This window comes from Maniola hyperantus, chromosome 5 (genome assembly GCF_902806685.2).
Source record: "Maniola hyperantus chromosome 5, iAphHyp1.2, whole genome shotgun sequence".
Classification (NCBI taxonomy): Eukaryota; Metazoa; Arthropoda; class Insecta; order Lepidoptera; family Nymphalidae; genus Maniola; species Maniola hyperantus.
This window is the reverse complement of record NC_048540.1, coordinates 1,638,431-1,650,120: the sequence shown is the minus strand read 5'-3', so window position 1 is coordinate 1,650,120 and position 11,690 is coordinate 1,638,431.

The window sequence follows — 11,690 nt, the reverse complement described above, 5'->3', positions numbered from 1 at the left end:
TACATACGAAAGTAGGTTTGTCTCTCCGACTTGACGATTTTATTATGATTCTCCGATTTTCTGACGAATATTCTGAGTCGACTATGTGTATAGCATCCCGAAGCAGCCCTAATAGGGACGGTAATAAAGCACATACGTGAGGTTGTCTGGGGTAATAAAGTTGACGAGTATCTTTTTAGCGTGTGTGAATAAAATACATTTTAATGGCACGGTGTTTCTCCACATTTTTTTATCGAGCAAAATGCAAAATATAGATAGATATCGAACTATACTATACTAACACTTATTTCGTAAGTCTAGCTTTTACCCGCGATTAAAGTTTTATAAAAAACGTTTGTAACTTCTCGCTATCATTTCTTACACGTGGGACATGTCAATAATCTTAATCTCAATATATAAAACGTAAAGGTGACTGACTGACTGACTGACTGACTGACAGATCTATCAACGCACAGCTCAAACTAATGGACGGATCGGGCTGAAATTTGGCATGCAGATAGCTATTATGACGTAGGCATCCGCTAAGAAAGGATTTTTGAAAATTCAACTCTAAGGGGGTGAAATAGTGGTTTGAAATTTTTGTAGTCCACGCGGACAAAGTCGCGGGTCTAAGCTATTTAGTTGTAATATAATATGTAGGTAAGATATTATTACAAAGTTAGCTTATCCGTTAGCACCCTTTATATGAAACAATTTACTTGCCGCGTAAACTTGATAAGGAATATGATTTTAATAGAAAAAATATTTGAAAATTCTAAATTTTAACAATTTATGCCCTTTACAATGTTACGTAGTCATTAGTTACTAAGGAGACGTCCTTACTAAGAACGTATGAATGGGCCGCGTGAGAATCCCTGTCCTAGTGAATACTGTATTTTACAGTGGGTTGTCTTCTCCATTCCTAAAAACTTAAATAAATGTAAATAAAACAACCATACGCCCTCCAGGGTTGCGCACTTGCACCTTAGACTTCATAAGTTCCTCATCACCAGGTGAGATCGCTGTCACTGGAATAAAAAAGTCGGGCAAACAATCAGTGGGATAGACTTCCTATCAATTTCTTAGTAGGTACCTACTACACAAAAGGTCAACTAGTCCCATTGAACCTTTGACCTCATAGGTAACCACTACCTTGCTTGCACTACAATGCGGCTTATCTAAAAAGAACTCTTTTATGATACAAGTAAAGTAAAACAATAAAGCCAAAAACAATGAAGTGAATAAATATTTCAATGCGCGCTCCAATTCACAACTTAATTACGGACCGCGCTTGTAGACCCAAAAATACGGAATAATATTATGTATCATCGAAATATTGGCTTTATTATATTCTTCCGGTTAGTTTCGAATGAAATGATTAACGCGATGAAAGTAAAGGTTTTTGTTATGAAAGCTTACGTTTCATAATCTCGTTTCAGGACTCGGACGACGGAGTCCGCCCTCACATGGAGTACTGCTCCCACCTTTGGGCTGGAGCACACCAGTACCAACTTCTTCCATTTGATCGGATCCAAAGGCGGGCTGTTCGACTTGTGGACGATCCCAAACTAACCGGCTCGTTGGAAAGCCTGGAGCACCGCAGAGACGTTAGCTCTCTATGCGTGTTCTATCGCCTGTATAATGGGGAGTGCTCTGAAGAGCTTTTTGACCTCATTCCACCCTCTACAACCGCACCGCGCGCCATCGTAAGGAATTTCACCCTCACCATCTGGGTGTCTGGTGCACTTCGACCGTCCGCTGCGCCAGATCCTTCTTTCCACGCACGTGCAAACTGTGGAACCAACTCCCATCGGCGGTGTTCCCACTAGATTATAACATGGGGTTATTCAAGGGGCGGACCAACAAATTCCTAAAAGGCCGGCAACGCATCGGCAGCTCCTCTGGTGCTGCAAATGTTCATGGGCGGCGGTAATCACTTAACATCAGGTGACCCGCCTGCTCGTTTGCTCGCTATATCTATTAAAAAAAAAAAAAAACGACGGAAGTGCAGTGCGTAATCACCGTTAGGATTAGAGTTACTTCTTTCAAAATGATTTTACAAAAAAAAATCGACATCTCAGATTAGTCCGGCATACATCGTGCGCTTTAGAAATATCACAATTTACGACTCCATAAAGAATCATAAACGTCCAGCTCTTGAATTTCTGATAGAGGACATCTTCATCGAGTGCCGGCCATTAAAAATAATAATTACTTGGCTTTTAATACTCGATTAACATGCGAGTTATGTTTGTCGATAACTAATTAACATGTTAAGTGTACTCTAGATCGATGGGCCTTTAAAGGGCACTATAAAAATGTTATCGTTATATGAAAATGCAATAGATAAATGTAATTATGTATACATTGTATGATGGCGCCGATTCTGTTGTCTTTCTCTAAACTAAATTATGAGTAACTGCATCCTTTTCTCTTTAATATTGCTAAAAAAGGACGGAACATGAATTTTACATTTAAAGACACTAAATTTTAGTGCACGCTACAAATTTAAGCAGTAGGCGCGCGACTGGCAGCTAAAGTCACGAGCTTTGACGTCTCTAAATTAATTGTAAAACTGTCAAACTGTGTCTGTCCTTTTCATATTACATTAATAGAAACAGGATGCGAATACTCTAAAATTTAGTTGTGCTCAGAATCAGTACCAATATTTTAATTCTCACGGAATAGGGAATAAAAAGGATTTTATTTTCGCCGAGCGAAGCCGTCGACTGTTATTATAGAAAGACGAAAACATAATCAAAGGCAGTCTTAGATCAATATTGACTTTTTATTATTTAATTTTATTCCGTTTATAAAAGTTAGGCAGGTACAAGGAAAAGCTTAACTAATTCTTAAACACCGCTTTATTATTTTTTGTACCGGAGCCGTCTAATTAAAATTGACTTTCGAAATGAAATCCTTTTTACAAGAAGGAAATTAATCAGTTCTAAAATCGTGGGTCCGAGTCCGCTTCAAAACCCTCGTCTTAATAAAAGTCCAAATTTTTATCTGTATTGATCGCCTAAGGGTACGTTCATAAAGCTGGTTTTACAAAGTTTCAATCCATTTTAATAACACAGACGATTTTGACGACCTCCCTGGCCCAGTAAAGAACGCGTGGGACTTCGTACGCATGGCTTTAGGTTTTTAAAAATCCCGTGGGAACTCTTTGATTTTCCGGGAAAAAAGTAGCCTCTTGTAAGGGGTTCATTTTTCCCTTTGAGGTACGGAACCCTAAAACTAAATCTATCTCCAGCAGTGAACGTCTGTCGGTTGACCATGGTGATGATGATGAATAGTGTGTACACGCCCTAACTTTGTATAAGTTCCCACCTTATCTGATTCACCTGTCGACACAGTGTAACAGATTCCTGGAGCTGGTGGTTTTATGATTTTGTTCCGTGTGTTTGTTTGTACTTGAATGTTGATATACAGCGGGTGATATATTATAATACACATATAGAATATACATAATATATAGAAGCATAAAGGATAGTTTTGGTACATAGTTTTGGTATAAACTTACACTTACAGAGTCGCTAATCGTTACTTAAGATTAAGTTAAAACGAGACAGATTTATGTGAGAGATATTATACTTAGCTCTGTCTCGTCTTAACTAAACTTAAGTATCGATTAAGTGACTCTGAGTACGGCTGTTAATACTTAATAGTTGTTAAGTATTCAGTATGTTACTTGCTTACTTGTTATCGAATCGATTTTCGAACTTTTTTTGAAAAAAAGTTCGCTAATAGAATAGTTGGCTTTCAACTATTCGTTTGGGATTAGGTACGTAGCACAGAGACAGCCAAATAAATAACATAATATCTCCGTGGATAGATTATAGCAGTTATATCTAGCTGCTTAAATATTCCGTTGCGTTTTAGAGCGGGGGACTTTTTCCTTTTCTCTGATCAAAAGTTCGGACTTTTGTTTGTAGACATTTAGTAGAATAAAAGCGAATGTCGGTTAAAATTCGCCATGCCGTCTGTCGTCTGTTGGCACACGATTGTCCGCTTCCTTTAGCACGAGTCACGCAAACAATGCGACGTGAGCTACCGATAAGGCTGCCCCGTTGTTTTTCTGCTACATTTGTAAGCCAATTTGTGGCTATTTTCTTCGGAAAATTGTTATACGTATAAGGCCTAGATTAATACAATAAGGTTATTTTTTTCATAAATATGGCAAGCAAACGTGCAGGCGGCTCACCTGATGTTAAGTGATTACCGCCACTCCGCCGCCCATAAACATTTTCAGTACCAGAGGAACCACCAATGCGTTGCCGGCCTTTCAGGAATTTGTTGGTCCGCCCCTTGAATAATCCCATGTTGTAATCTAATGGGAACACCGTCAGTCAGAACTGACGCTAGAAGGCAACGAACGTTGCGTAAGACCACTCAGAGTCAATGCCGCGTCGTAAGCGGGGCACTGACCTGAGTTTTGCACGGTATACATTGCGGGTTTGAGAAATACTAAATCACTAAACTACAAAATGAGGCATATGGTTATAGGTATTGGATTGTGTTTAGATAGTAGGTACCTATAACAATAACGCTAAGTTTTTGCTAGCGTTCTGCTGTGTTTCTGCTTAAACCCTGTAGGTATCCTATGCGTCTTTTGATACGCACTTGGCCAGTTTTTAGGGTTCTGTAGTCTGTACCCAAAACGGAGCCCTATTAATTTTACTATGCAGTCTGTCTGTCCGTCATAGGTGTATCTAGCTCGTAGACGAAATGAGTAACAAACGTGCAGTTTTGGTTGTTTTAAATATATTTTTTCCGGAAAATATTGGATTAAATCCATCTTTATGTAACTCTGTTGGTGGTCAACCTTATCAACGAAGATCGCGGTCCCCAATCATTAGACCATGTTAGATTATGCTGTGTGTGGTAAAAATCTCTCGTGTTATCTCTATAGCATCGGAGAGGGAGGATGATCGTAAACATACGTCCCCGGATTGCTTTGTTTTGTACACTAGATAACAATGATAAGACAAGATTGGAGTTAATAGTAAAGACAGTATACCATATTGGGCACAACTTACACAATCGCTAACTCAAATGCGTCATTACAGCGTGTTCTCTGTGATAACCTGTTACGAGTTCGGCCTCCTACTCAGGAGGTCGGAGGTTCGATCCCGGGCACGCACTTCTAACTTTTCAGAGTTATAATCTAGATTAGCTTTACCGATGAAGAAAAACATCGTAAGGAAACGGCGTGTTTACAAAAAAATCATTATAGGCAAACGCTTGACCACAATCACACCTGATGGAAAGTGATGATAAAGCCTAAGATGGGACGCATTTACCTAGAAGATACCTATTCACTCTTGTTTTAAAGATACCCGGGTTGTAATTGGAGGAAACACAGATCGTGGAAGAGTATTCCAAACCTTTGCCATGGGTATGAGGAATGATGACGCAAAACTTTTCAAGTCTGCCAATCTGCACTTGGGCAGCGCGGTGAACTATGGCCTAAGCCATTCTTATTTTGAGAGGGGCCCCGTGCTCAGTAGTGGGCTGGCGATAGATTGATAATGACATCATCATCAACCAATAGACGTCCACTGCTGGACATAGGTCTCTTGTAGGGACTTACACACGCCACGGTCTTGCGCCGCCTAGATCCAGCGGCTCCCAGTGACTCGTCTGATGTCGGCCGTCCACCTAGTGATAATGAGTCATCCACCTATGAGTAGATGATGAAATAATAACAATTAAAAAAGGTAGTTTAAATGCTGGAAAACTGGCCACCAGCCATCCCAACATGATCCTACCACAATAGAAATAGAGACAGCTTATTTGATTATTCCAACTATGTGCAACGACTCTAACCACGACATAATATGCAATATCTGGCCATTACAGCGTGTTCCGAGCTGGAATTTTCAATCAAGATGCATATCTCGCGCTCATTAAACCCAAAACAAACAGTATCCATTCTTAAATTAACAATTGTAGAGCCGTTCGCATCATTCTTCGCCCACTCCTTTGTCCGAGCTATTTGGGATAGTAGTTTGAGTTAGAAGCGCAAGCGTGAATAACAGCGTAAAAGGTATAAGCGGAAGCGTATATTAAATAAAGTACCAGACAATAAAGATTACATCATATCGGTCGAATTGAATCAAATCAAAATTATTTATTTTATGTAGGACAACTATTGTTTCTTAAGCTACGTCTGGGACTCTTGCATATCATGACGTATGTGATACATAATATATTGCGCTCATTAAACCCAAAACAAACAGTATCCATTCTTAAATTAACAATTGTCGAGCCGTTCGTATCATTCTTCGCCCACCCCTTTGTCCGAGCTATTTGGGATAGTAATTTGAGTTAGAAGCGCAAGCGTGGGTAATAATGTAAAAGTTATAAGCTGAAGCGTGTATTTAATTATGGTTATCGTAACCAAGGTCCTCGTAAACCATGTACAGTATCCGAAAGTAACGATTACCCACATATTATGGAACTTTATCAAATCAAAATATTTTATTTATTTCATGTAAGACAACTAGTGTATGTTATGCTACGTCTGTGACTCTACCACCGACCGGTTTGATAAAAACGCTTTCTCATTAACTTGCAGTTTTTATCGCTTACATCATTGATAAAAATTCTCGTCGCTTATGACTCGAGCCCTGTCTCGAACTTGTAAGGTAAGTCACGACCGGCCACCGCGCCAAAAGCTACGTTTGCTCATATCAGAATTCCATTTGCAGTTTTAATCACTTACTCACTTTTCCATTTCACTTATAGTTTTAATCGCTAACGTCTTTGACAAAAACGCTCATTGGTTATGACTCGAGCACTGTATAGAACGTGTAAGGTAAGTCACGACCGGCCACCGAGCCAAAAGCGACATTTGATAATATCGTTCCCGTTTTCCATTTGACCCGTTGGACCTTTGAACGCTATTCGGCTCTGTCCCGAATTGGGCTGCGTTTTGTGGTTTAATTGTTTTATAGTCTCTTACTAATTTGTTAAATAGTCTTATAATGTACTAGCTTATGCCCGCCACTTCGTCCGCGTAGACGTGTATTTTCAAACCCTTTGTCTACTAATAGTCATAAAAAATAGGCTATATCAATCCCCGGTATGCAAGGTATCTTTGTACCTTTCGTTAAAATCAGTTAAACAGATGGGTCGCGAAAAGCTAGCAGACATACTCTTTCGCATTTATAAAATGTTTTGTAAATCCTTTGTCTATTTTTCCATATCCATACGAATATAATAAATATATTTAAGTAAGTAGATGTTATGTCTGCCTGTCCATCACATTTTCACGACTTGACCGAAGCGCGAAAGTGTGCCCGTTTGTCTGTCTGCTACTTTTACACTACTTTGATTTTGAGAAAATTTGGTTCAGAGACATCTGCATCTTGCATCCTGCGGATGCATTGCTACACACGGGTATTTTCCGGGACAAAAAGTAGCTTTAATTTTGTCCCGGAAAATCAAAGTGTTATTTAAAATAACATCTGAATAATGTGGGGGTGAATCAACTTCATGTCCAAAACAACAAAATATTGTTACATGAAAATTTTGTTCACAGCCGTGACACAATGAATTCAACCACAATTTTGGGCAACTAATTTTCGCATTGTTTACTAAAACTGTTTGGCTTAATTTTCCAAATTCATTAGGGGCCTCTAAATAATTTAGCACAAATATTAGATAGTGCTTTGACAGAATCAACCTAATTCTATTCAATGGGGTAGTTTAAGAATTTTATTTTAAGGGATTTTGTAAAAGGAAAAACGGAACCCTTATAGGATCACTTTGTTGTCTGTCTGTCCGTCGGTCTGTCAAGAAACCTACAGGGAACTTCCCGTTGACCTAGAATCATGAAACTTTGCAGGTAGGTAGGTCTTATAGCTGACATTTGGGGAAAAATCTGAAAACCGTGAATTTAGGGTTAGCTCACACAAAATAAAATTAAATTGTGATCATGAACTAATAATTAGTATTTTCAACTTTCGAAGTAAGATAACTATATCAAGTAGGGTATCATGTGAAAGGTCTTCACCTGTGCATTCTAAAACAGATTTTTATTTATTTTTATGCATCAAAGTTTTTGAATTATCGTGCGAAATGTGCGGGGCGTTCCCTCCCCGATTGTTATTTCAACCTGTCGCGTACTATACTGAGCCAGCGATGGGTTGATGATGATGATGATACTACTAAGTAACCGTGTCATGGAAAACAAATTGCGCCCTATTGCCTTTCACAATAAACAAGAAAGTGACAACACTCCATGCCCCAGGAATCGACACCATAATTAATTCGCCACCTACAAAAAGGGCTCCCGGAAGTCCCTCCTGACCTTCTGTTGATGAATTACCCTCCTTAGCCCTTTGTCGCCGTCGATAATAGAGAGAGCCAGCGCGTGCCAGGCCTTCGTTATTTTATAAAAGCTGAAAGTTTCTCTGCGTATTGTCCCCAACACTGGGAGGAACGTTTGTTTAGATCATGGTGGCTTTGGTAGATAACAGGTAATAAAGGTGTAATTTTTTTTACGTCAGAGTATAAAGTCATTTAAAAAAAAAAACTTTGGAATAAGTAGTATTAGTAATCACGTCATGCATTGTCAGACACTGACTGAGATCTATAGAGCGCACTTTGACTTTAATCAGACTTAAGATTGAGTTAAAACAAGACAGATTTATGTGAGAGATATAGCTCTGTCTCGTTTTAACTCTAAGCTAAGTCAGAGTGCGCTCTATAGATTTCACTCTAAGCATCGTGGTAACCTCCTGCCAGACACCCTTAAACTTAAACTTTAAGGATTAACTGTTATTTCCCAAAGCCACCAAGATCCAAACAATACGCAGAGAAACTGTCAGATTTTATAAAATAACTAGGCTATGCTCACGACCTACCTAGAGAGTACCATTATATGTACATTGTACATACATACATATACTAGACTAGCTTATGCTCGCGACTTCACCCGCGTGGACTACACAAATTTTAAACCCCTATTTTATCCCCTTGAGGTTGAATTTTCCAAAATCCTTTTTTAGCGGATGCCTACGTCATAATAGCTATCTACATTCCAAATTACAGCCTGGTACGTCCAGTAGTTTGAGCTGTGCGTTGATAGATTTAGCCAGTCAGTCAGTCAGTCAGTCACCTTTTAATTTTTTATATATAAAAGACGAAGGTCGGGCACGCGCTGGCTCTTAGTCCATAAGCCCTTTGTTGCCGTCGATAAGGGCTGCCCTTTTCGATTGATTAGCCGACATTTTGGTGCCTTTCATTTGTATGGCGTCTTGGAAGAAGCCGGCATAATGCACGACCCTGGTGCGGTGTACGATGAAGGGAGGATTATTGTAAGGGACATTTTACAAAGTTCACTTTGATAAATGACTTGTGGAAATAAGGGTTTACATTTTAGTTATACAGGGTGTAACCAGAAGCGCTGGCAAAAACGAAGACAGGTGAAAGTACTGATGAATACTGATACGATACCACAAAAAAACGCGAAACTATGTTGTAAAAAGTCTTACATTTTATAAACGTTCACGGTATATTGCAAATAAAACATCTGGCTGACGCTAGAGGTCAACGAATGTTGCGTAAGTAGGCCACTCGGAGTCAAATATAATTTGACAAAGTCTCAGAATAGGTACATAATAGTACAGGTACCTAGACTGATTATATACTTCACAGGTACTTAAACGTGAATTAAAGGTGAATTATTGAACTTTAGCTTAAAAACGAAAGTTTCTTAGTAGGTATAACTTTATATACATAAGATACATAAATTTGTAAAGTAAAAGTGATTAACAGTAGCGATTGGCCGACATTTTATCACCACCAGCGTACTTATTTATTGACCCTTTCGTATACATATAAATTCCTAAATGTTGTTACAATAATGTATTCAAATGAATCCCCCAGTGTCTATGCAAGTAAGTGTGTTTGCATTTCAAATGAGAAGAATTAGTTAAAAAACGAAATGGTTTTAAATTTTTAATGGCCTAGTTTAAAAAAAACAATCAAAACGGCAACAGACAGTCACACAAATGACAGTACCTTTGGTCGGAGTAAGTAGGTATCTTACATTGATGTCTTTGATGATAAAAGAACTTAAAGAATTGACTCAAAATTGCCAAAAACTGAGATACTCGTAAGTAGGTTCAATCTTGGTACAATTGTTCTTCTATTATGGTTGATAGTGCAGCGGACCTCCAGATTACCTTTCACATACAATTACCACAATACCTACGTTAATATTGTTAGAAATCGTGAAATCAATCATCCAATATAAAAATTTGTAATGAGTTAAATACTATGGCCATAATTAATAGAACGCATTAAAATATGGTATGAAGGAAACATTTGATTGAATGAAGAATATTGCAACCTAAACCTTATGTGATTCATTCAATCAAATGTTGTTGACAATACACATCCCTAAATTGCATATCTATTTAAAGTAACTTACTTATTAAGCTTGCTAATCGTTAAAATTACTAAAATTGTTTATCTAAGTAGTATTACATATATTTGGTTGTTAACATAATAATGACTTTAATTAAGATACTTTGAAAACGATTCTTAAGGAATGAATGAAGGTAACTTCACGTCATTTCGATTAATATCATAGTTCATTCATGATAAACGATATAAAAAGCCGTGTGGCCTAATAGGCAAGTAGTTCTGTAATGAAAACCGACAAATAAACTTGTGAAATCGTCTTCGAGTTATTTTTCCTTCGTGGTCTCCTTACAATATCTATCTAGTTCTAGTATCATAGCGCTTGAATTCCGTTACTTTAGGTATTTGCTGAGGTCTTATTTTTTAACTGCAAAAAAGAGTATTCTAGTTTATTGCATTAAGTCACATATCGATGCCCCGTTCCACGCTCCGTGGTCAAGCTACATAATTTAATTTTCGAGTCAAAAAGCTTCGTCCTCATAGGGATGACATGACTGGTTCTCAATTGTAAAAATCATAACTTTTATATAATATTTTTATTATTTAATAGGACTCCAAAAGGCTCGCACCCAAAATCGTAAAGTCAGTTACAAAAATGGTAGATATTTGATGATATTATGTATTATAAGTAAAGAAAGGCAAAGCTTTTTGCTTCTTTAGTCTTTCGCAGAGTGGACCTTTTCTTATTTGAGAAGTCAAAACAAATCTCTGGTTACTTTTCACATTTCAAATTCAAATGCAAATAATTTATTCAAAATCTTAAATATATAAAAAGAAAAGGTGACTGATTGACTGACTGATCTATCAACGCACAGCTCAAACTACTGGACGGATCGGGCTGAAATTTGACATGCAGATAGCTATTATGAGGTAGGCGTCCGCTAAGAAAGGGTTTTTGAAAATTCAACCCTTAAGGGGGTGAAATAGGGGTTTGAAATTTCTGTAGTCCACGCGGACGAAGTCGCGAGCATAAGCTAGTCTTAAATATATAAAAGGAAAAGGTGACTGATTGACTGACTGATCTATCAACGCACAGCTCAAACTACTGGACGGATCGGGATGAAATTTGCCATGCAGATGGTTATTATGACATAGGCATCCACTAAGAAAGGATTTTTGAAAATTCAACGCCTAAGGGGTTGAAATAGGGGCTTGAAATTTGTGTAGTCCACGTGGACGAAACGTGTAGTCCCGAGCATAAACTAGTTTAAACTAAACGAAAACTAGATCTTTGGCAGCCCTATCTATAGTAACAGCTTTTCAAAGTACGT